The sequence below is a fragment of the Lissotriton vulgaris genome, chromosome 4_1 (genome assembly GCF_964263255.1).
Source record: "Lissotriton vulgaris chromosome 4_1, aLisVul1.2, whole genome shotgun sequence".
NCBI lineage: Eukaryota > Metazoa > Chordata > Amphibia > Caudata > Salamandridae > Lissotriton > Lissotriton vulgaris.
The window spans coordinates 23276197-23298097 of NC_141691.1; positions in this window are offsets into that span (position 1 = coordinate 23276197).

The following is a 21901-nucleotide window of genomic DNA, read 5'->3' on the forward strand; positions in this document are numbered from 1 at the left end:
ATTCAAGGAAGGCGGCGAGCTGGCTGTTGACGGCTTTCTCGATGACTTTGGTCGGGAATGGGAGGAGGGATATGGGACGGTAGTTTTTAAGTTCAGAGGGGTCTGCTGTGGGTTTCTTCAGAAGGGGGTTGAGTTCAGCATGTTTCCAGCTTTCTGGAAAGGTGTAAGAGTTGAACGAGCAGTTGATGGCATCACGGAGATGGGGTGCGATGAGGGAGTCAGCTTTCTTGAAGATGTGGTGGGGGCAGGGGTCGGTGGGCGAGCCAGAGTGGATTGAGTTCATGAGGCGAATGGTGTCTTCAGTGGTGATTGGGTTCCAGGCGCTGAGGTTGTTAGTTGGCGGAGTGGGATCTGAGGGGGGTGAGGAGGGATGATCGCTGGGAGTATTCTCGAAGCTGTTGTGGATGTCGGCAATTTTGTTGTAGAAGAAGGAGGATAACGCCTCGCAGAGGTCTTGGGAGGGAGTGATGTCGGTAGATGCTGCGGTGGGGTTTGTGAATTCTTTGACGATGTTGAAGAGTTCCTTGCTGTTGTCTGTGTTGTTGTCGAGACGATCCTTGAATGCTGATTTCTTGGCGGATCGGATCAGTTGGTGGTGTTTGCGGGTGGCTGACTTGAGGGAGGCCATGGTGTCGGAGGTTGGGTTTTTTCTCCATATCTTCTCCAGGGTGCGGCATAGCTTCTTGGAATTTTTAAGTTCGTCATTGAACCAGGAAGCCTTTGTGCTGGCTGATTTCATCTGGTGCTTTTTCAGGGGTGCTAATTCGTCAGCACTGTGGGTAATCCATTGCCTGAGGTTGGTGGCCGATTGGTTTGGGTCCATTGAGAGGGTGGGGGGGTTTTGGTTGAGTGATGTTAGGAGTTGGTCAGAGATGATTTTGTTCCAGTTTCTCAGAGGAAAAGGTTGTGGACGTTTGTGGGTCAGGGTGGTTTTGTAGTTGAAGTAAACACAGCTGTGATCCGTCCAGTGGAGAGCTGTAGTGAGGTTGAAGGAGATGTGCTTGCTGGAGGTGAAGATAGGGTCGAGCGTGTGTCCGGCTATGTGGGTGGGGGTGTCAACAAGTTGTTTGAGTCCGAGATTGGCCAGGTTGTCCAGAAGGGTGGTGGTGTTGCTGTTGTGTATGTTTTCAAGGTGGTAGTTGAGGTCTCCTAGAAGAATGTAGTTCTCGGAAGCGAGGGCATGTGGGCAGACGAAGTACGCGATGTCATCACTGAATTGAGTGCGGGTACCTGGAGGCCTGTAGATGAGGGTGCCTCTAAGTGTGGTCCTGGGGTCGGTGTGGATCTGAAAGTGGAGATGTTCGGTGGTTGCAAGATTGTCGTCGGAGCTGGTTGGGATTTTGATGGTGTTCCTGTGGATGATGGCGATGCCTCCTCCTGTTTGATTGGTGCGGTCTTTTTGGATAATCTTGTAAGTGTCTGGTATGGCTATGGTGATGTCGGGTGCAGATGATGTGTTAATCCATGTTTCAGTAAGGAAGGCGATGTCAGGTGACGCAGTGTCGAGTAGGTCCCAGAGTTCTGTTGCATGTCTGTGGACCGAGCGGGTGTTGAGAAGAATGCACTTTAGGCGGTTAGAGTCGGAGCTGTGTTTGGGGGACGTGGATTTTGTGAGGGTCCTGAAGCAGTTGAACTTACCGGAGAGGCAGGCGAATGGGCCGTGAGTGCGTCCTGGAGTAGCTTCGCAGCATAGTGGTGAAAGTCCGGGGTTGAGGGCGAGGAGAGCAGTGGCATCATATGTGATCCTAGAGGGTTGGGTGCGGCGGGGACCAGGGGGACAGGCTCTGGGCGCGGTCCAGGCACGGACGGGCGTAGACGGACTTACCTTTGGCACACCTTCGGCGCGCATAGGGCACGACCGCTGCGCGTGAACGCTGCGCGAAGATGCCTCTGTCATAAAAGGGTGGTGAGGGGGGGAGGGGCGAGGGAGGCTCAGCAGGGAGGCGGGTGCGTGGTGGAGGGGGAGGGCTCCGGGCACAACAACAACAGTAATGGCGGCTGGGGCGGAAGCGCCGACCGGGTTGGGGGAAATTGATGAAATGAAATATTTACGCGGTGGTCAGCGAGGCAGCTATACAAACAGTAATTACTAAAATAATGCAGGCACGGGCTCACGGACTCTATACAAACAGTGCAGGCAGTTCTAATTAATGAAATAATGCAGGCACGGGCACACAAACTCTGTGCAAGCAATACAGGCAGTTCTAATTAATAAATAAATAATGCAGGCACAGACAATCGCTGTGAGTAACAGCAGAGCAGCGCAAACGATACCCAGGTGGAAAGGCAGGAGAGAGCACGGGCAGGAGGGAGCGACCGCTACTGACGAAGTCAGGGCGGTCACAGCGCTTCGGTGTCCAGGGAGGAAGCCTTGTTACTTAGTGGGAGGGAGGAGCAGCTGGGAGGCGGTGCATGGTGGAGGGTGCGGGCTCTGGGCACAACAACAACAGTAATGGCGGCTGGGGCGGAAGCGCCGACCGGGTTGGAGGATATTGATGAAATTAAATATTTACGCGGTGGTCAGCGAGGCGGCTATATAAACAGTAATTACTAAAATAATGCAGGCAAGGGCTCACAGACTCTATACAAACACTGCAGGCAGTTCTAATTAATGAAATAATGCAGTCACGGGCACACAAACTCTATGCAAGCAATTCAGGCAGTTCTAATTAATAAATAAATAATGTAGGCACGGACAATCGCTGTGAGTAACAGCAGAGCAGCGCAAACAATACCCAGGTGGAAAGGCAGGAGAGAGCAAGGGCAGGAGGGAGCGACCGCTACTGATGAAGTTGGCGTGGTGGTGGTGGTGGCACTGAGCCCAATGGAGCGGGGTGCTGCTCCCAGCTTGGTCCCCAGCAGATCCCGCTGCTGCTGCAAGCGTACTTTTTTTTTTACTCCCAACAAATGTGGCGGGCCGCACACCAGTCTCCTTGGTAACTTGCTTCTTCTGCTCCTTACTGGCAACTTTCTTGCTAATGGAGCTACGGGGAACTTTTTTGGGGGCCATCTTCTTCGGAGGTCAGAACAGCAGGCCACAGTTGCACGAGTTGCAGAGTTGTCTGTGGCCAGATGTGACGTCGTGTGACGTTATGCTGCACACACACATCGCTGCAGGACTTGTTTCTGGCACTGGTGGTTCTCTTGAGTCTTGTGCACCTAAAAGAAATGGAAGACAGAGGAACATCAGTTCAGTTATACACCCCAAAACATCGAAAAACATAGAAAAATCAGCACAATCCCATGCCATCCATGATGTTTAAATTTAAGACACCCCACAGAAAGACTAGGCCCATGCACCACTCACTACCCCTGGTGAAAAGGCCACAACAGCCCAAAAAAACGAAAATCACAGAAAAATCAGCACAATCCCAAGCCATCCAGGCCCTCCATGATGTTTAAATTCAAGAAAGCCCACAGAAAGACTAGGCCCATGCACCACTCACTACCCCTGGGCATAAAGGTTGAAAGCTAGGCAAAATGGTTGCAGACCTAAGAATACTGCCTGCATTCAAAATGGCCCCCTGCCTCCCAGCACATGGCCAGGTCCTGCATGTAGCAGCACTCAAAATGGCCCCCGCCCACATGGCCTGTCCCCATGAACACCCCAAAAAATAAAAAAACACAGAAAAATCTGCACAATCCCATGCCATCCATGCCCTCCATGATGTTTAAATTCAAGAAACCACACAGAACGACTAGGCCCATGCACCACTAACTACCCCTGGTGAAAAGGCCACGACAACAGCCCAAAAAAACGAAAATCACAGAAAAATCAGCACTATCCCAAGCCATCCAGGCCCTCCATGATGTTTAAATTCAAGACACCCTACAGAAAGACTAGGCCCATGCACCATTTTCTACCCCTGGGAATAAAGGTTGAAAGCTAGGCAAAATGGTTGCAGACCTAAGAACACTGCCTGCATTCAAAATGGCCCCCTGCCTCCCAGCACATGGCCAGGGCCTGCCTGTAGCAGCACTCAAAATGGCCCCCACCCACATGGCCTGTCCCCATGAACACCCCAAAAAATCGAAAAACACAGAAAAATCGGCACAATCCCATGCAATCCATACCCTTCATGATGTTTAATTTCAAGACACCCCACATAAAGACTAGGCCCATGCACCACTCACTACCCCTGGTGTAAAGGCCACAACAACACCCCAAAAAAACGAAAATCAAAGAAAAATCAGCACAATCACAAGCCATCCAGGCCCTCCATGATGTTTAAATTCAAGAGACCTCACAGAAAGACTAGGCCCATGCACCACTCACTACCCCTGGGCATAAAGGTTGAAAGCTAGGCAAAATGGTTGCAGACCTAAGAACACTGCCTGCATTTAAAATTGCCCCCTGCCTCCCAGCACATGGCCAGGGCCTGCCTGTAGCAGCGCTCAAAATGGCCCCCACCCACATGGCCTGTCCACATGAACACCCCAAAAAATTGAAAAACATAGAAAAATCAGCACAATCCCATGCCACCCAGGACCTCCATGATGTTTAAATTTAAGACACCCCACAGAAAGACCAGGCCCATGCACTACTCACTACCCCCGGTGAAAAGGCCACGACAACAGCCCAAAAAAACGAAAATAACAGAAAAATCTGCACAATCCCAAGCCATCCAGGCCCTCCATGATGTTTAAATTCAAGACACCCCACAGAAAGACTGAGCCCATGCACCACTCACTACCCCTGGGAATAAAGGTTGAAAGCTAGGCAAAATGGTTGCAGACCTAAGAACACTGCCTGCATTCAAAATGCCCCCCTGCCTCCCAGCACATGGCCAGGGCCTGCCTGTAGCAGCACTCAAAATGGCCCCCACCCACATGGCCTGTCCCCATGAACACCCCAAAAAATCAAAAAACACAGAAAAATCTGCACAATCCCATGCCATCCATGCCCTCCATGATGTTTAATTTCAAGACACCACACAGAAAGACTAGGCCCATGCACCACTAACTACCCCTGGTGAAAAGGCCACGACAACAGCCCAAAAAAACGAAAATCACAGAAAAATCAGCACAATCCCAAGACATCCAGGCCCTCCATGATGTTTAAATTCAAGACACCTCACAGAAAGACTAGGCCCATGCACCACTCACTACCCCTGGGCATAAAGGTTGAAAGCTAGGCAAAATGGTTGCAGACCTAAGAACACTGCCTGCATTCAAAATGGCCCCCTGCCTCCCAGCACATGGCCAGGGCCTGCCTGTAGCAGCACTCAAAATGGCCCACACCCACATGGCCTGTCCCCATGAACACCCCAAAAAATTGAACAACACAGAAAAATCAGCACAATCACATGCCATCCAGGCCCTCCATGATGTTTAAATTCAAGACACCCCACAGAAAGACTAGGCCCATGTACCACTCAGTACCCCTGTTGAAAAGGCCACAACAACAGCCCAAAAATATGAAAATCACAGAAAAATCAGCACAATCCCAAGCCATCCAGCCCCTCAATGATGTTTAAATTCAAGACACCCCACAGAAAGACTAGGCCCATGCACCACTCACTACCCCTGGGCATAAAGGTTGAAAGCTAGGCAAAATGCTTGAAGACCTAAGAACACTGCCTGCATTCAAAATGGCCCCCTGCCTCCCAGCACATGGCCAGGGCCTGCCTGTAGCAGCACTCAAAATGGCCCCCACCCACATGGCCTGTCCCCATGAACACCGCCAAAAATCAAAAACACAGAAAAATCAGCACAATCCCATGCCATCCAGGCCCTCCATGATGTTTAAATTCAAGACACCCCACAGAAAGACTAGACCCATGCACCACTCACTACCCATGGTGAAAAGGCCACAACAAAAACCCCAAAAAACAGAATCACAGAAAAACCAGCACAATCCCATGCCATCCGTGCCCTCCATGATGTTTAAATTCAAGACACCCCACAGAAAGACTAGGCCCATGCACCACTCACTACCCCTGGTGAAAAGGCCACACAATAGATTAAAAAAACGAAAATCACAGAAAAATCTGCACAATCCCAAGCCATCCAGGCCCTCCTTGATGTTTTTATTAAAGAGACCCCACAGAAAGACTCAGTCCATCCACCACTGAGTAGCCCTGGGTAAAAGGCCCCAACAACAGCTCAAAAATCGAAGATTTCAAAATTGTAGTTGCAGCAACTGTAATGCCTAAAACAAACTCACTTGTGAAATTTCTAATCCAAAAGTGATCCAAAGAAAGTCAAAAAGGCCTCAAATCCAAATATCCAGCAGCATCCACAAAAAGTAATCCTTCAAGGTGAAGAATCCGAATGAAAGTGACCAGCACAGGAAGAAAGCACTTTGAGGAGCCTGCTGGACAGGAACAGGAAGTTGGAGACTGTGGGGCACTTCCTTCCTCCCACCCCCCCCCTAAAAAAGGACTCCTTGCAAAACAAAGTGCAGACAAATGTCAACCTGAGGAGTTATTCTGATAAAAATCATCATTTCCAGAAGGTTTATGCTGCTTGCTGGTGGATTTCTTGTGCAGAATTGCAAATTTTGTAATTTTGCGAGTGCGAGATTGTTGCTGCCCGCCACATCTACGCGTTTGCAATTGCGAACTCCCGCGATACGTGATCACGGCGTACTCGCGTTGACAAACTCTTGCTGTGCAAGGTGGCAAGCCGCGATGACGTAATCCCGTAGCAAGATCCAAAATGGCGCAGCACTCGCAAAATATAGAGGAAAACAACTCGGCAAACGCTGAATGACTGAAGTGAACGCCGCACGCCGCAAAATTTTATCACCAAGAAAAAAAATTCCGCTGAGTGCAAATTTGCGGATTTTGCAGGAAATTCGCGAATCTCGCGGATTGTGAATTCACCGAAATCTGCAAAATCCGCGAGCGGAACAGATTTTCCGCCCATGCTTCGCCAGAATCTGGTTGAGATTCCCCGGTTCAAGCGAAGCAGAGCCGGTGGATACTCCTTCTGTTTTTTAGCAGCAAAGTTATGGAACACTCTACCAGTCCATATTCGAGAAATAAATGAGCTGTATCAATTCAGGAAAGCCATTAAAACTCATCTATTCCCTTAAAATTATTGTGTCTTTTCTGCTCTCAGTTGGGTTTTACTCAGGATTAGCGCCGGGAGGCCCCTTTGCTGGGGCAGCTGTGCACTTTACAAATTCTCATAACATAACATAACAAAACATATACCAGTTTAAAACATATGTAATTACTCATAAAGACACTATTGAGACAGTAATTCACTCATTAACACACCCATACACACACTCATCCACCCATACAGTACTGCACACATGCTGTCTTAAAAAAACATACAAACAGTGAGTCACTCGTTCATGCATCTATACGCTAAGTAATATCCCCCACCGAACCATACAGACACTCATACTGATACTCAAAAACAAACTAATAACCTAAATACACACTCATGTAGCTACACACCAACCCATGCAGCCACTTATACACAAAGAGAGATACTGATACAGATATTTAAATATTTAAACATTACTCGTTAATACATGTATTGACTAATATACAATTAACAAGTCTGTTATACAATCAACATTACAAAAAAACATCCATTTATACACCTATTTACCCATTTATTCTTCCGTCGACCTTTAGATATACTTCTATAAAAAATATTTATTTTTCAGAAAGACACACATTCACTGGATGATGTCATCAGTGATGTCATTTGAGATGTCATCAGTGATGTCTTGAGTGATGTCACTGACCATGTCATGAGTGATGTAATATGTGACGTCATCAGCAGTGCATTGCAGGCGCATAGTTAGTTGGACTCACTATAACTTGCACGTGTAATGCACTGCTGATGACGTCACATATTACATCACTCATGACATGGTCAGTGACATCACTCATGACATCACTCATGACACCATCCAGTGAATGTGTGCCTATCTGAAAAATAAATATGTTTTATATATGTATATGTAAAGGTCAATGGAAGAATACATGTTTAAAAAAGTGTCTTAATGGATTTAAAAAAAAAATAATTGATTGGTTAACTGGCTTATTAAGTGTATTTTAGTGAATACATATATTAGCGAATATTGTTTAAATATTTAAATGTTTGTATCAGTGTTTCACTTTGTGAAAAAGTGGCTGCATGGGTTGGTGAGTTGCTACATGTGTGTTTATATGGGTTATTAGATGTTTTTTTAATATAAGTATGAGTGTCTGTGTGGTTTGCTGGGGGTATTACTTAGCACGTAGATGCATCAATGACTGACTCACTGTTTGTATGTGTTTGGAAGACGGCATATGTGCAGGACTGTATGGATGGATGAGTGAGTATATGTGTGTGTTAGTGAGTGGATGACTGTCTCACTAGTGTCTTTATCAGTAACTACATATGTTTTAATCTAGTATATGTGAGTATTGATGTATATAAGTGAGTATATGTGAGAGTGAGAGATTGTAAGAGTTCCTGTTTAAATAAGTATGTCTTTCTATAAGTGATTGTTTAAGAGAGTAAGTATGTGTAAGTTTCCTTAGAAGTAAGGTGGTAGTGTGTGTATAGCTGTATATGCAAATAAATAGATGTTCAATAGTTTATTTGCATGTGTGAGTATGTGTGTGAGCAACTTTTTGAAGACTGTCAATGTGTTACGGGAAGTATAGGTGTATAACTACAGATGATGAGTGAGTATATGTATGAGTGACTATATAGAACTGTTGGTGAATTAGTGGATGTGTATATAAATAGTGGAATTACTGAATTGGTTGTTGTGACTGGTATGGGTATCTCTTTTTTTTTAAATTTTAGTTTCTATTTTTGAATATGTGTTTCAAGTGTTACAGTGAAAGGAGGTCTGTCACAAGGATGTTGTCATCAGTGATGTCATGAGTGATGTAATATGTGACGTCATCAGCAGTACATTACACATGAAAGTTATAGTGAGTCCTACTAACTATAACGTGGAATTTCAATGGTTTTATGTCAGTAAAATTTCCAGCTAACTATGACTGGTGTGAAACCTATGGTTTTTTCAGTGAATTTAATAGGTTTTTTAAATGCTAATTCCTAACTATAACTGGTGTGAAACCTATGGTTTTTTGAGTCAATTTCATAGGTTTTTTAAATGCTAATTCCTAACTATATATAAGGCCCAAACCTATATTTTTTTCTGTGAATTTCAAAATTTTGTTAATAGCAAATGTCTATAGCTATAAAATGTAATATTTTTGAAAAATAATGAATCCTATATTTTATTTGTATTTAAAACAATTCTTTTAATGTACATATATATATATATATATATTTTTTTAACCCAGGAGTGCTCCCGGGGCGCGCCCCGGTGAGCGCCCTGGAAAGCGTAGTCTTTTGAAGCGCCCCAGGGCGCACTGTGGAGAGCGTCCCATTAGCACTATTTCCGCTAACGAAAACATCATCGTGATACGCACGGCATAAGCGCACCCGGAAGCTCTCGAGCAAATATGATCGCGCAACGTAAACATGTGACGCGCTTACGCGACGCACCCGGGGGCTCACCGCATAAGCGTGTAGGTCATGTGACCTGAAAATAACACTTTTTATTGGTGCAGAACAGTTTTGGTTTCATAATGATGAAATCCCTGGTCTTGTGACCTGAAAATAACACTTCTCATTGGTTCAGGCCTTTTTTTCCCAAATGATGAAAGACCCCACGTTTTTTCCTTATTCTGACTTTGTCCATTGACTTAGGAAGACCACCACCATGTCATGAGTGATGTAATATGTGATGTCATCAGCAGTGCATTACACGCGCAAGTTATAGTGAGTCCAACTAACTATAACGTGGGAATTTCAATGGTTTTATGTCAGTAAAATGTCCAGCTAACTATAACTGGTGTGAAACCTATGGTTTTTTCAGTGAATTTCTTAGGTTTTTTAAATGCTAATTCCTAACTATAACTGGTGTGAAACCTCTGTTTTTTTCAGTGAATTTCAAAGGTTTTTTAAATGCTAATTCCTTTCCATATCGAGTTTCCAACCTTTTTTTTTTTTACAATTTGCTGTTTTGTGTAAGTATTCCTTTTTTTTTTATATATGATTTTTTTCTTTTGCGCTCTGGGTGCGCGCTCCGGTAAGCTCTCCGGTAAGCTTTCTGGTAAGCTAACCGGTGAGCTCACCTGAAAGCGCACCCAGAGCGCTACTTTCGTTCGTGAAAAAAAATATGAATGAAAAGTTAATAATAATGCAAAACATTACGTACCATACAAATTAAATCAGTTTTTTTATAAGGAAAATGATTATGCATTTCCGTAAAAGTTTGATGACGTCACTTCGGCGCACAACGTAAGTGCCCTCGGAAGCACCTACGTTCGCGCCGCGTAAACGCACCCGGAAGCGCCTACGTTTGCGCCCCGGAAGTGCCTTCGTTCGCGCCGCGTAAACGCATCCGGAAGCGCTCCGGAGCGCGCAGCGTAAGCGCGTCGGGTCATGTGACCTTAAAATAACACTTTTTATTGGTTGCTAACAGTTTTTTTTACAAAGAATGAAATCCCCACCCATTTCCTTCACTTCTTCTTTCACTTTTGTGACTGAAAGACCTGCCTTTTTGCTCCAGGATATTTATTGGTTTTTCAATGGCTGCCAGACAACCCAGCAGTGAGGATGACTCCAATGAATTCATCAATGAAGAGCCTCCTCAACGAAAAGTTAAGGAACATTTCATCTGGAATTTTTTTATAATCCCACCTGGACTAAAAAAGGTAAATGCTCCAAAAGTGCAGTGCAAGATCTGCAAAGAAGAGCTGTCACAAGGAAACCCTTTGAAAAAGTACTCTTTAGGGAACTTCACAATGATCTGGCATGTGGAGAGGAAGCACCCCCAGAATTTTACCCGGGAAAGTGTCAGGGCTCTGGCACAAGAGGTTCCCAGTATTAGGGCCTCTACATCAACCGGAGGAGCAACTTCTTCTGGGAGGGGGCAATCACAGGAGTAGGTGCCAAACATTCAACCTGCATTTAACCATGGTGTCCTCAGATGCAGATACTGCAATCAACTCCTGCCCTTTGGGGAGCAAAGTGTCCAGCTCATGGTTCGAGCATTGGAGAACCATCGCTGCCCTTCCCACCCCTAATTTTTTTTGTTTTATTTTGCTCCTGTTGAGCAGTTCCCATTCACTGTTTTTGTTCCTGTTTTGAAAAAAGAAGAAAACCAAAAGTTCTTTTCAGAACTACCTCCAATTCTCATCAAAGAGCTATATTCTTAAAAAAATGAAAAAGAGTAAGTGAAATAGAGTGCATTGATAATTGAAAGGAGAATGAGTAAAAAAGAACAGAAAGATATGAGAGTAAAAAAGAAGTGAAGTAGGAGGACTGAAAGAAGGTGAGTGTTAGGAAAGAAAGTTATAAGAAGAAGAGTGAATATGGGGAATGTTGATATTCAATGAAAATGTTGAAAAAGAACAGGAGTGTTGAAGGATAAGAAAAGATGCATTGCTGGAGTTGAAGGTAGAAAGCCTCATTTATGAAGCCATGCGTCACTTTAACGCCACCAAAGCATCACTTTTTGTGACACAACATTCCAATAAAAAATGCACCTTATTTATTCATATTTACAAAGTGGCGTTTCTTGGTAAATACATCACTTTGTAAACCCCTGTGCCACATTATTCCTACGTCAGGTGTAATGTATGCAAAAGGGACGTATTGACGCAAGAAAGGGTTGTAGAGGTGACACAGTGAATGGAAAGGGGCGACCACTCGGTCCCCCCGAACGTACGGTTGGGGGCCCGGATCCTCCCGGGAAACCATTTTGGGCGGGGGGCGTGTCACGGCTGGTATGCCCAAAGCGGCGTAGCCGGGGGCGCCTTTTTCCTGCCCAGGAAGGGTTGTCCTAGACACTTACGCCGATGGCCCCGCCCGGTAGGCGTACCAGCGGAGGGTTCACGCCCTCCCGAGGAGGAATAAAGAGAGCGGGAATCCGAAGAAACGTCCTCTTGTTCCTGTGCTTGGAAGCTGCACCCACTCGTTGCACGTGAGCCCTCGACAGAACAAGGAGCAATTTTGAGAACTTGTAATTCTTGTGTTTCTCTTTCAGCGACTTCGAGGCTAAGGATCCAGGACTGTGCTGGTCTACTTGGAGCGAATATTCGAAAGCAATGTCTGGCAAAAAGGCAGGAAAGAGGTCCGAGACTGACCAGGTGCTTCGCATGTTGGTAAGCAGAATGGCGAAGATCGAACGGAAGGTTGGTCAGGTCCCAGCGCTTGGCCGTGATATGGCGAACATGAAGAAGCAGATGGCTGCGATGAACAAGCAGGGTAAACCAAAGAAGGTAATAGGCCCGGCATTGCCGGGAGTCGCCCCTGAGGGTAGGGGGAAATGGGTCAGGAATAGAGCGGAAGGGGTGAAAGTTCCGGTCCCCGAGGTACCCCCGGTGAGCCCCGCCATTCCAGTCGAGGCCCCAGTACTGATCCCGGACGCGGGTCAACCGATTCCGGTTGTGATTACGCCCGCCAACGAGGAGGACATGCCTCCTGAATTGGCCGCCCAGTTGGCCGCATGGCTCGGCAGAAAGACAGGGGGTGCTACGGCACCTGGAGACACGGCCGAAGAGGCCAGGTTACTAATTCAGCAGTTGCGGCAGTCGCGAGATGCCGCAAAGGCGAATCTCCCTCTTGTTCCCCCACAGGTGACCCCGGAAGTACCGGCAGCGGGCAGCGAAAAAACGGCGGGAACAACAACTGAAACGGGTAAGCAGGCATTGCCAATTGCGGGGGAGGGCTCATTGCCCTCAAGACGGGAGAGAGTGGTCCAACATATCCCGTTGGCCACGAAGGAATTGATATGGGCTGACAAGTATGTTAATATGTTTTCTTTGTTAACTGACCATCGCGAGATGGAGTATGCCAAGACGCAGAAGGATTTGTGGCGGGTTTCAGGGTGGATGAGACAATAACAAATTGGGCCAAGGCCTTTGCAATGTTTACTGCAATTATTGGGGAACGTAAGCCCGAGGTTTTGCCTGAATTGTCTTGCTATCAGGCACGTATAATGGATTTTTATGAAACATATGAAGGGAATGAATGGATGGGTTACGACATGAAGTTCCATAAGGCCAAAGAGTACGATTCATCTCTGACGTGGGATTGTCTCGACTCGATTTCTTGGCAGAAGCAGCTCCTGCCGGGCGCGACGAAGGCGTCCTCGCCAGGCGGGAATGGGTCGGGGTTTTCCCACCAACAGCCCGCGGTGCCCTTTGGAGCGGGCACTGGTGGTGACCACCAAGCAAGGACCGGTGGGAATGGGGGAAAGAGGGGGGTCTGTTGGAGCTTTAACAGAGGCAACTGCACCAGACCACAAGGGACATGTAAGTTCAGACATGCGTGTGCGGGTTGTAGGAATTCCTCGCACCCGGAGAGTTTGTGCAGATCCAAAAATGGCGAGTCGGGAGGTAGAGGAGGGTCCAAACAGGACTGAGGGGGACCACTGTGTACCGTTACCTACCCCCGTTGATATCATGGCAATGATCCCCTGGCTAAACAAATACCCTGATCATGTCTCCGCTGGGGTGTTGAGGAACGGATTCTTATATGGTTTCCACATCCCGGCGGGGGATTTTCGTGGGGAACCACTTTGTAGAAACCAGCTTTCGGCTCAGCATAACCCAACTGTGGTGGAGAAAAAGATTGCAAAAGAGGTTGCCCTAGGCCGGGTTGCGGGCCCATATCGGCACCCGCCAGTTACAGATTTCATCTGTTCCCCGTTAGGAGTAGTCCCCAAAAAGGACCCAGGGGAATTTAGGCTGATCCATAACTTGTCGGCTCCGAAGGGTCTCTCGGTGAACGATGCGATTGACCCGGGAGTTTGTTCGGTGTGGTACGCATCCTTCGATGATGCCGTCACCATGTTGAATCGCCTGGGGCCTGGAGCGCTGATGGCGAAGTCAGATATCGAGTCGGCGTTCCGGTTGCTCCCGGTACACCCACAGGATCAGCGTCTGTTAGGCTTTGTGTTCCAAGGACGTTACTACATGAATAGATGTATGCCAATGGGTTGCTCCATCTCTTGTGCTTATTTTGAGAAATTCAGCTGTTTTTTGGAATGGGCATTCACCGAGGCCACTGGGCATAGCCATGTTATGCATTACTTAGATGATTTTCTGTTCTTGGGGGCAGCCGGTGACACAAAATGTGCGCAGGCGCTACAGGATTTTTGCATCCTCATGAGGGAATTCGGAGTGCCATTGGCACCAGGTAAAACGGTGGGACCATCTACTTCACTGGAGTTACTGGGAATTGAGCTCGATTCTGTGGAGGGATGTTTCCGTTTGCCGGTAGGGAAAGTAGCGAAATTTAGGGCTTCCCTGGAACTGTGCCTTAGTAGGGAGAAAGTGACCCTGCATCAGTTACAACAAGCAGTGGGTCAGCTTAACTTTGCCCTGAGGGTGACACCAATGGCCCGCCCCTTTTCACGCTCTATTGCACAAGCTATGGTTGGTCTCAAGGAAGGACACCACCGCACAAGACTGTCTGCAGAGGTTCGCCAGGATATGCTCATCTGGTTGGCATTTCTGGCGGACTTCAACGGTCGAGTAGTGTGGAACAAGCCACCAGCATCTTCGGACGAGCTAGGTTTGTGGACTGACTCGGCGGGGAGCGTGGGATTTGGCGCCATTTTTGGTGACCGATGGTCGGCGCAAGCATGGCCGACGTGGTGGCACACCAGCGGTCTCACAAGCAACATTGGGTTCCTCGAGCTATTCCCTATTTTTATGGCTCTGATGGCATGGCCGGACGAGTTCAGAGATCGCTCTGTGGTATTTTGGTCCGACAATATGACTGTTGTTGAATGTATAAATAATCAGGCAGCACGCTGCAAGTGGATATTGAGATTGTTGAAGGAAATTGTACTACTTTGCATGAGACTGAATGTACAGTTCAGGGCGAAACATGTGCCGGGTGTACCGAATCATGCTGCTGATGCACTCTCTCGTTCACATATGCAGGCGTTCAAGGGTTATCTACCTACTGCGGACCTAGCGGCGGCACCATTCCCCGAAGCACTCTGGCTAATCGGTGCCCCGGATTACAAGACCTCGTGGCAGCAAGCTTAGCCCCCAGGACAAGGAAGGCATACGAAGGAGCGTTTCGTTCCTATTGTGCATTTTTGGGTCCGGCAGGGGATCAGAAATGGGGTCAGGAGGATTGCTTCCTAAGGTTTCTGGTAGCATTACATAGGGAAGGCCGATCAGTGGCAATGGCCAATAGGCACCGGGCGGCCATTTCATTCATGGCGCAGGTGCATGGCATCAAGGACCCAACATCTTCCTTTTTGGCAAGGAAAGCCCTTCGTGGCTGGCAGCGCCTTGAGGGTCGTAGAGTAGACGAGAGGTGCCCGATTGGGTTAGAAAGGTTATCCCTGCTTATGGCGATACTCCCCACGACATGTTCCTCCCAATTCGAGGCAGTTCTGTTCCGGGCCGCTTTCGCATTAGCTTTCCATGGGGCTATGCGGGTAAGCGAACTGGTCGCAAAGAATAAGAAGGATATTGAGGGAGGTCTGTGTCGGGATCACATCCTAATTAGGGGTGATTCAATGGTAATCACAATAGCTAAGTCCAAGACTGACCAGAGAGCTATGGGAGACAGTGTGGTTGTCCAGCGCATGCGAGGGTCCCCCATGTGCCCGATAAAGAGCATTGAGGAATATTTGGCACTGAGGGCAGATACATGGGGTGGGAGTTTGCTGAGACACATCGATGCCACCCCACTGACAAGGTTCCAGTTTCAGAGGGTGCTAACAATGGCAATCGCAGCGGCGGGCTTGGACCCGTGCGATTTTGGGACCCACTCCTTCAGGATAGTGGCTGCTACTGAGGCTACAGCCAGGGGTCAGAGTGCTGAAGAGGTGAAACTGTTAGGACGATGGTCCTTGAATTGTTTTAAAAGGTATGTGCGATTGCACATGTTGTGAAGTCAAGTTACATGCACTCACGCTTCTTGTCTTCTGTTTGATTTGCAGTTTCGCTGGCATGTTATGCGGGGCGGAACTTGGAGTCGATCCGGCACCAGGGGACCAGCGGTCAGAGATCACCGGCTGAGGAGCGAGTGGTGTGGGCCGTGGGCCACTCATACGTGAGGCGGGCCGGGGACGTATTCAAAGCAGGTGACGCGACTCACGCAGCTGGAGAATACGGGTGCAGAGTGACCTTCCATGGAAGGGGCGGGCTCTGTATTGACCAGTTGAATCTTTTGTCGAGGGACTCTTAGGGCGGCAGAGGTCACCGCCATCTGTAATCATAGTACACCTGGGGGGCAATGACATGGTGACACTCGGTAGGCGAGTATTACTCGAGCGAGTTTTGTATACCGTTAGCTGGCTGGCAAAAAGAATCCCGGGGTGCACGATTGCATGGTCCCACATGATTCCCAGGAAGGTATGGCAAGGGGGCATCTCGGTGGCAGCACTGAACCATTCAGTGAAGAAGGTCAACAACAAAATTGGTAGGTTGTTTCGCTCGGCGCAGTTGCACAGTATTCCTCATGGATGTATTCGGGGGGATCACATGTTTCTCGATGATGAGGTTTACTTGTCCCGGGAAGGGAATGTCTTACTCATAGGAGACTTCTTAGCTTGGCTAAAGGGTTTAATGGAGCATGACCTTTAGGAGGAGTTTGTGGGGGGGCCGGATAGCCGGTCAACTATCCGGCCTGTGGCGGTAAGGTAATGATCGGTGAGCAGTAATTTCAAGGTCCCTAGAGGGGGGCGCCACCCACTATGGATGGGAGCGTCCGGGGGGAGGCGGCCATTGGCCCCTCCCACAGGGAGGCGGCACCCACTAAGGATGGGTCACCTGGGGGAAGACGGCCATAGGCCCCTTCCAGGGGAGGTGGCGGCTATATGCCCCGCCTACGAATTTCCCGGGGCCCGGATATCCGCGACGGCGGATGTGATAGACAGTGTGGGGTGGGGGGGGGGTCCACGCTGCCTTCTTTTAGTTCCACTTTTTCTGATTGGAGGACTTTATATACATTATCCACCTGTATCAAGATGTTTATGTATTCTTGATATGTTCGCTGTACCTGGGGTGGCCACCGTATGGTTAGAGTATTCTTATACAATTTTCTTTCTACAAGTTGATTGTAGACCCCATCGTGGAGTCAGGAGGAGACTTATTTTCGTTCTCCTCTTGTTGTCGGGAAATTTCTTTAAATACAGTTCCCTTCCTTCACCGTGATCTGGTTGTAATCTTATTCCGAGCCAGCGGCCTCCCGGTCACGTAATCCCGGTACAGCTTTTCCGATCTTGATACAGGTGGATAATGTATATAAAGTCCTCCAATCAGAAAAAGTGCAACTAAAAGAAAGAGAAGTTGTTTTAAAACATTCTGTGCCGATTAGACACATTCCGAGACTTAAGTGAATTTTTAACAAAAACCGTCCTGAAGAAGGTGTTCCCATACACGAAAAACACAGAAACGCTGCATCGACTTTTGGTTTTTATTTCGCATTTTGTGTTGTATAATCATGAAATGTTGTTATTATGTACTGTAAAGAGGATAATTTTTTAATAAATCACTGTTTTTAGTAATTTTGTACCCAGTTTGTTTGTAAGACCACAAGACTTTAGGAGAGACCTAGTAACCCAATGTAATTGACCCTCAACCTAGATTGAAAGCGGGTCAATCTGCTACCTAACTATATATCACACACCCGCAATCCACTGCTGATGATGTCACATATTACATCGTGCATGAAATGTACAAATCGGCCCAGAAAGTAAATTATCGTTTTTTTTGTTGCTCCTGTTGAGCCCTTTAAAATGACTGATTTTCGTTTCCCCCCCAAAAAAACAAAAAAAATATAAAACCGTTCTTAAAATACAAAAAAAGTAAAAAAATGTTCATAAAAAAAAATATATTAAAACAACAAAAACAATAAAAAAAACGTTCTTTTCAGAACTACCTCCCATTTATAAAAAATTGCTAGAATGTTTAGCACTCTGGAAACCTCTTTTTCTTTTGATTTGCTTCCCGTTTCGCGCTCCGGTACTTGAACCGGAAGCGAAACAAAAAAAATAAATTTAAAAACGGAAGAGTGAGTATAAGGGAAGGAAACAGAGAGAAAAGAAATGAGGGAAGTAGCAAAGGCAAGAAACTGAGGGTTAAAGAAATGAAGCAGTGGAACTAATAAAAGTTACATGTGATAGAGATGTAACGGAAAGAGTATTAAACACTTACCTTATAATTGTCGTTAACTTAGTCACTTGTTCTTTTTAAATTTTCAATCTGTGAAAGAAAGAACAAAAATTTAAAAATTGATAGAAGGTAGTAAAAGATGAGTGAGCATGAGACAAGATGAGTACATATTAAAAATCCCAATTCAAAGTACAGAATTAATTATACATATTAAATGGTTTCTTTTTGCTGTTCTCAGAATATATCAAATTTCACTAAAAACAGTGAGTTGAAGGTATTCATCATATAACAGCGGGGAAAAAAAACACAATCAAAATGATTGACTTTAAAAAACCCATATAATATAACCAATCAGAAATCAGAACTCCTCAAAAGTAATTTACTTTCCATGACGTCAAAGGATGTCCTATGAACAGCTTATACTCTGTTGTGCTTTTAATATTTTCTGCCCGCCACTTTCTGAAAGATAAGCTCCATCGTTTTAACAAAAATGTGACATACAAAGCAATTTAAAACAGCACACTAAATTATATCAACACCTAGAATCATTATAATCCAGTTATCTACCCTGAATTCAAATTTCTGAAAACAAGTCAAAAGGAAACATTGCTTCATAGTCAAATGGTAATCATTGCCGAAAGACCAGCCTTTTTAAAATTTCGAATAAGCTGTGTAATATCCTGATGTGGCCAAAGGACCATCATGTCATATAATAGCTGCAGTTACAAATGTTCTTCCTGAAATCGATGACTGTGTAGCCAAAACATTTTTAATTAGACTTGACAACTTATTTACATCCGGTTTATATAGTTGGAATTGTAAAATGACATTTCACCCATAGGTTTCTATAAAAAATGTGGACAGCATTGCAGACTTACATTTCCTCTACTCCTTGTTTTGATCTGCTGCTTGAATTAGCTTATAAACACAAAGAGTTTTCGCTCTGTACTACACTTATCCACAAGGCCATATAGAGTAGGAGCCATTAGAACCTCTTGAAATTCCTCTGAACAAATCCCGAGATTCCTTCCCTAAAATTTTGGTTGTAAGAACACCAGGTAAGAATTTTTAAGGTGAAAAGGCAATCTTTTTTTGAAAGTTAAAACAGAATCATTGCAGAATGACCAGCCGTTTCCAGACTTCAAATAAGCTGTGTAATGTCCTGATGTTGTTGAAGGACCCTCATGATATATAATTGCTGCAGTTAGAAAAGTACTTCCTGAGAAGCCACAACATTTTTAATTAAAGTTGTCAATTTTGTTGCATCAGGCCAACATCGTTAGAACATTAAAATGACACACTGGCCATATCTTCGTATAAATAACGTGGACAGCATTGCAGACTTACATTGGCTACACTCCATGTTTTGATCGGCTGCTTTTACTAGCTTATTAAAGGACACTGATTTACTGTCTGGCAAAGTTAAATATATAAATCTTTCTGAGTCTACACCAGTAGTACTTGATGACGTACAGTTCTCGCAGTCATGCGGCCATTGATAAGAAAGGCCAAACAGATTATCTACATCTACACCTTCATCTTGCAAAACATTAAGCATATACATTAAAAACTCCTGACAATCTTGCTGAATATTTTGAGAGAATTGTGTTTGACCTGAACATTTGTCTAACAGATTTCGAATTTCAGACACACTTTCTACTCTTGTTCTATCAGTGCTACATTTCTCTAACACAGATTTCAACAAACAGCAAAAACTTTGATCCAAATTAATCACAATCTGTTCTTTTAAAGTTTCTAGAGAAAAGACAACATTAACCACTATATTAGCATAGCAGTTGACACCAGAACTATTTTCAAATTGAAAACCAACAACATCTTCAACAGAATTCAATTTCTTCCTGCTTACAATTTTGGGTTCATCGACTTTTGGTCTTTTTGCTACAACCTCCCTACTATTACTGATATTTCTCTGTTTCCGGCCTACCACACGTTTCTCAAACAAAGGATATTGAGGCAAATGTGGCGCATACTCTCTTCTTAACCTTTTGTATTCCTTAACACAATCTAGATCCACACAAATATTTGTGACATCACACTCAATCAAGTACAAACCCAATAAAGTTCTGACTCGTGACAATGCTACATAAGCCAAACCCTCTTTGAACACAGAACTGCCAATGTTCACCAAAGCACTGTCTACACTTAAACCTTGTGATTTATGGATTGTCACCGCATATGCCAAGCAAACAGGAAATTGCTTACGGCGAACATATAAGTCTTTTGCAAGCAAAAACCTAGCTGTGCAAAGACCAATTAGCTGTACTTCCTCAATGCCATCAAATTTAATTTTTAAAAATTCAATTCCATCTCTACTTCTGTATTTCTCAAAATCAACAACATTACCCATTGATCCATTTACCAGACCTCTTTCAACATGTAAATTCCTTCTCAAAATGATACGGCAATTTAAGCACACATTCAGAGTCTTTTCAAAACCAGCAGTTTTAGATATAGTCTTCTCTAATGAATTCAATTTAGATTTCAAATTCTCAGACAAAATAATTGTTGCTCCCATATGCTCTATTCTGTCAATAGCTTCCAGTTTCACAATCTCTTGGTTTTCTAAATTCAACATTTTGTTGTTGAAGATGGAACATTCTGCAAGAGTTGGCATCAAACATATTCCAGATTTCTTCTCAGTAATTTTCTGAAAAATATTATCTGGCAGAACGTCTTCTTCTGGATGCAAATTTGACAGTAATCGTGCATGAAAAGCTTCTTTCCCACGCTCAGTCACTTTCCCAATTCTAACATCTTGTAGAATATTCTTTTAATCTTCATCCTTATCCTGACGCATATTTTCACGCTGCTCAGCATAATTGAAGTTTCACCATATGTTAACGTTGCCAATGCTCCCTAGGCACTGCCTGGTATCTTCATGTGTAAGCAGTTTAAACACTGGTTGTCCTTTCACTGGTGTCAGCTGCAGAAGATCACCAAAAACAATGATGTGTTTGCCACCAAATAACACATCATACTCTGTTTTAAGAACTTCCTGCATTCTCAAATGCACAAAGGCAAGCATGGCATTGTAAACCATGCTTACTTCGTCAATGATAAGAAGTTTCATCTTCTTCAGGACTCTAGATACTTCACAACAAGCATCTCCCGATAACTTGTGGTATTGTAATTTGTTATCATGCTCCACTGGCAGCATCAGTAGCTGATGCAAAGTAATACCTTCAATGTTATGTGCTGCCAGTCCAGTTGGAGCAGTGACATCACAAGACAGCGATGACTCAGTCATTTTCTGCAGATAACATGAAATTGCTTTAATGAGGAAACTTTTTCCAGTTCCTGCTTCTCCACTCATGTACAGTCGGACATGTTTCAACGACGTACATGAGCACCCTTTCTTCTCATGACTTTATCCATGATCAATTTGGCTGGTAACTTGGTCATGTATTTTCCTCTGCTCAATGTTGAGTTGTCTTTCCAAATTTAAGTTAATCACATCCTCCTGTGCATGTGCCATGTCTCTTTCCACTTTAATCATGGCAGTGGTAGCTTCATTTTCGATAACTGGTCCTCCTAGTGGATCCTGACTCAATGAAACAGAACTCTGACTGTCCTGAGAACTGTCTCTAGCAATCTCGGCTGCAATTGTTGCTTCCTGCTCGATTTCTGCATTCAACATTTCTAGATATTTTGGAAAAACAGGACATTCTATGGACTCCTTGGCTTCATTGAAAGAGTCTTTGTAACAGAGGAAATTTCCAAGCAGTTCCTCTTCTGCACACCAAGGCTTGAAAAGT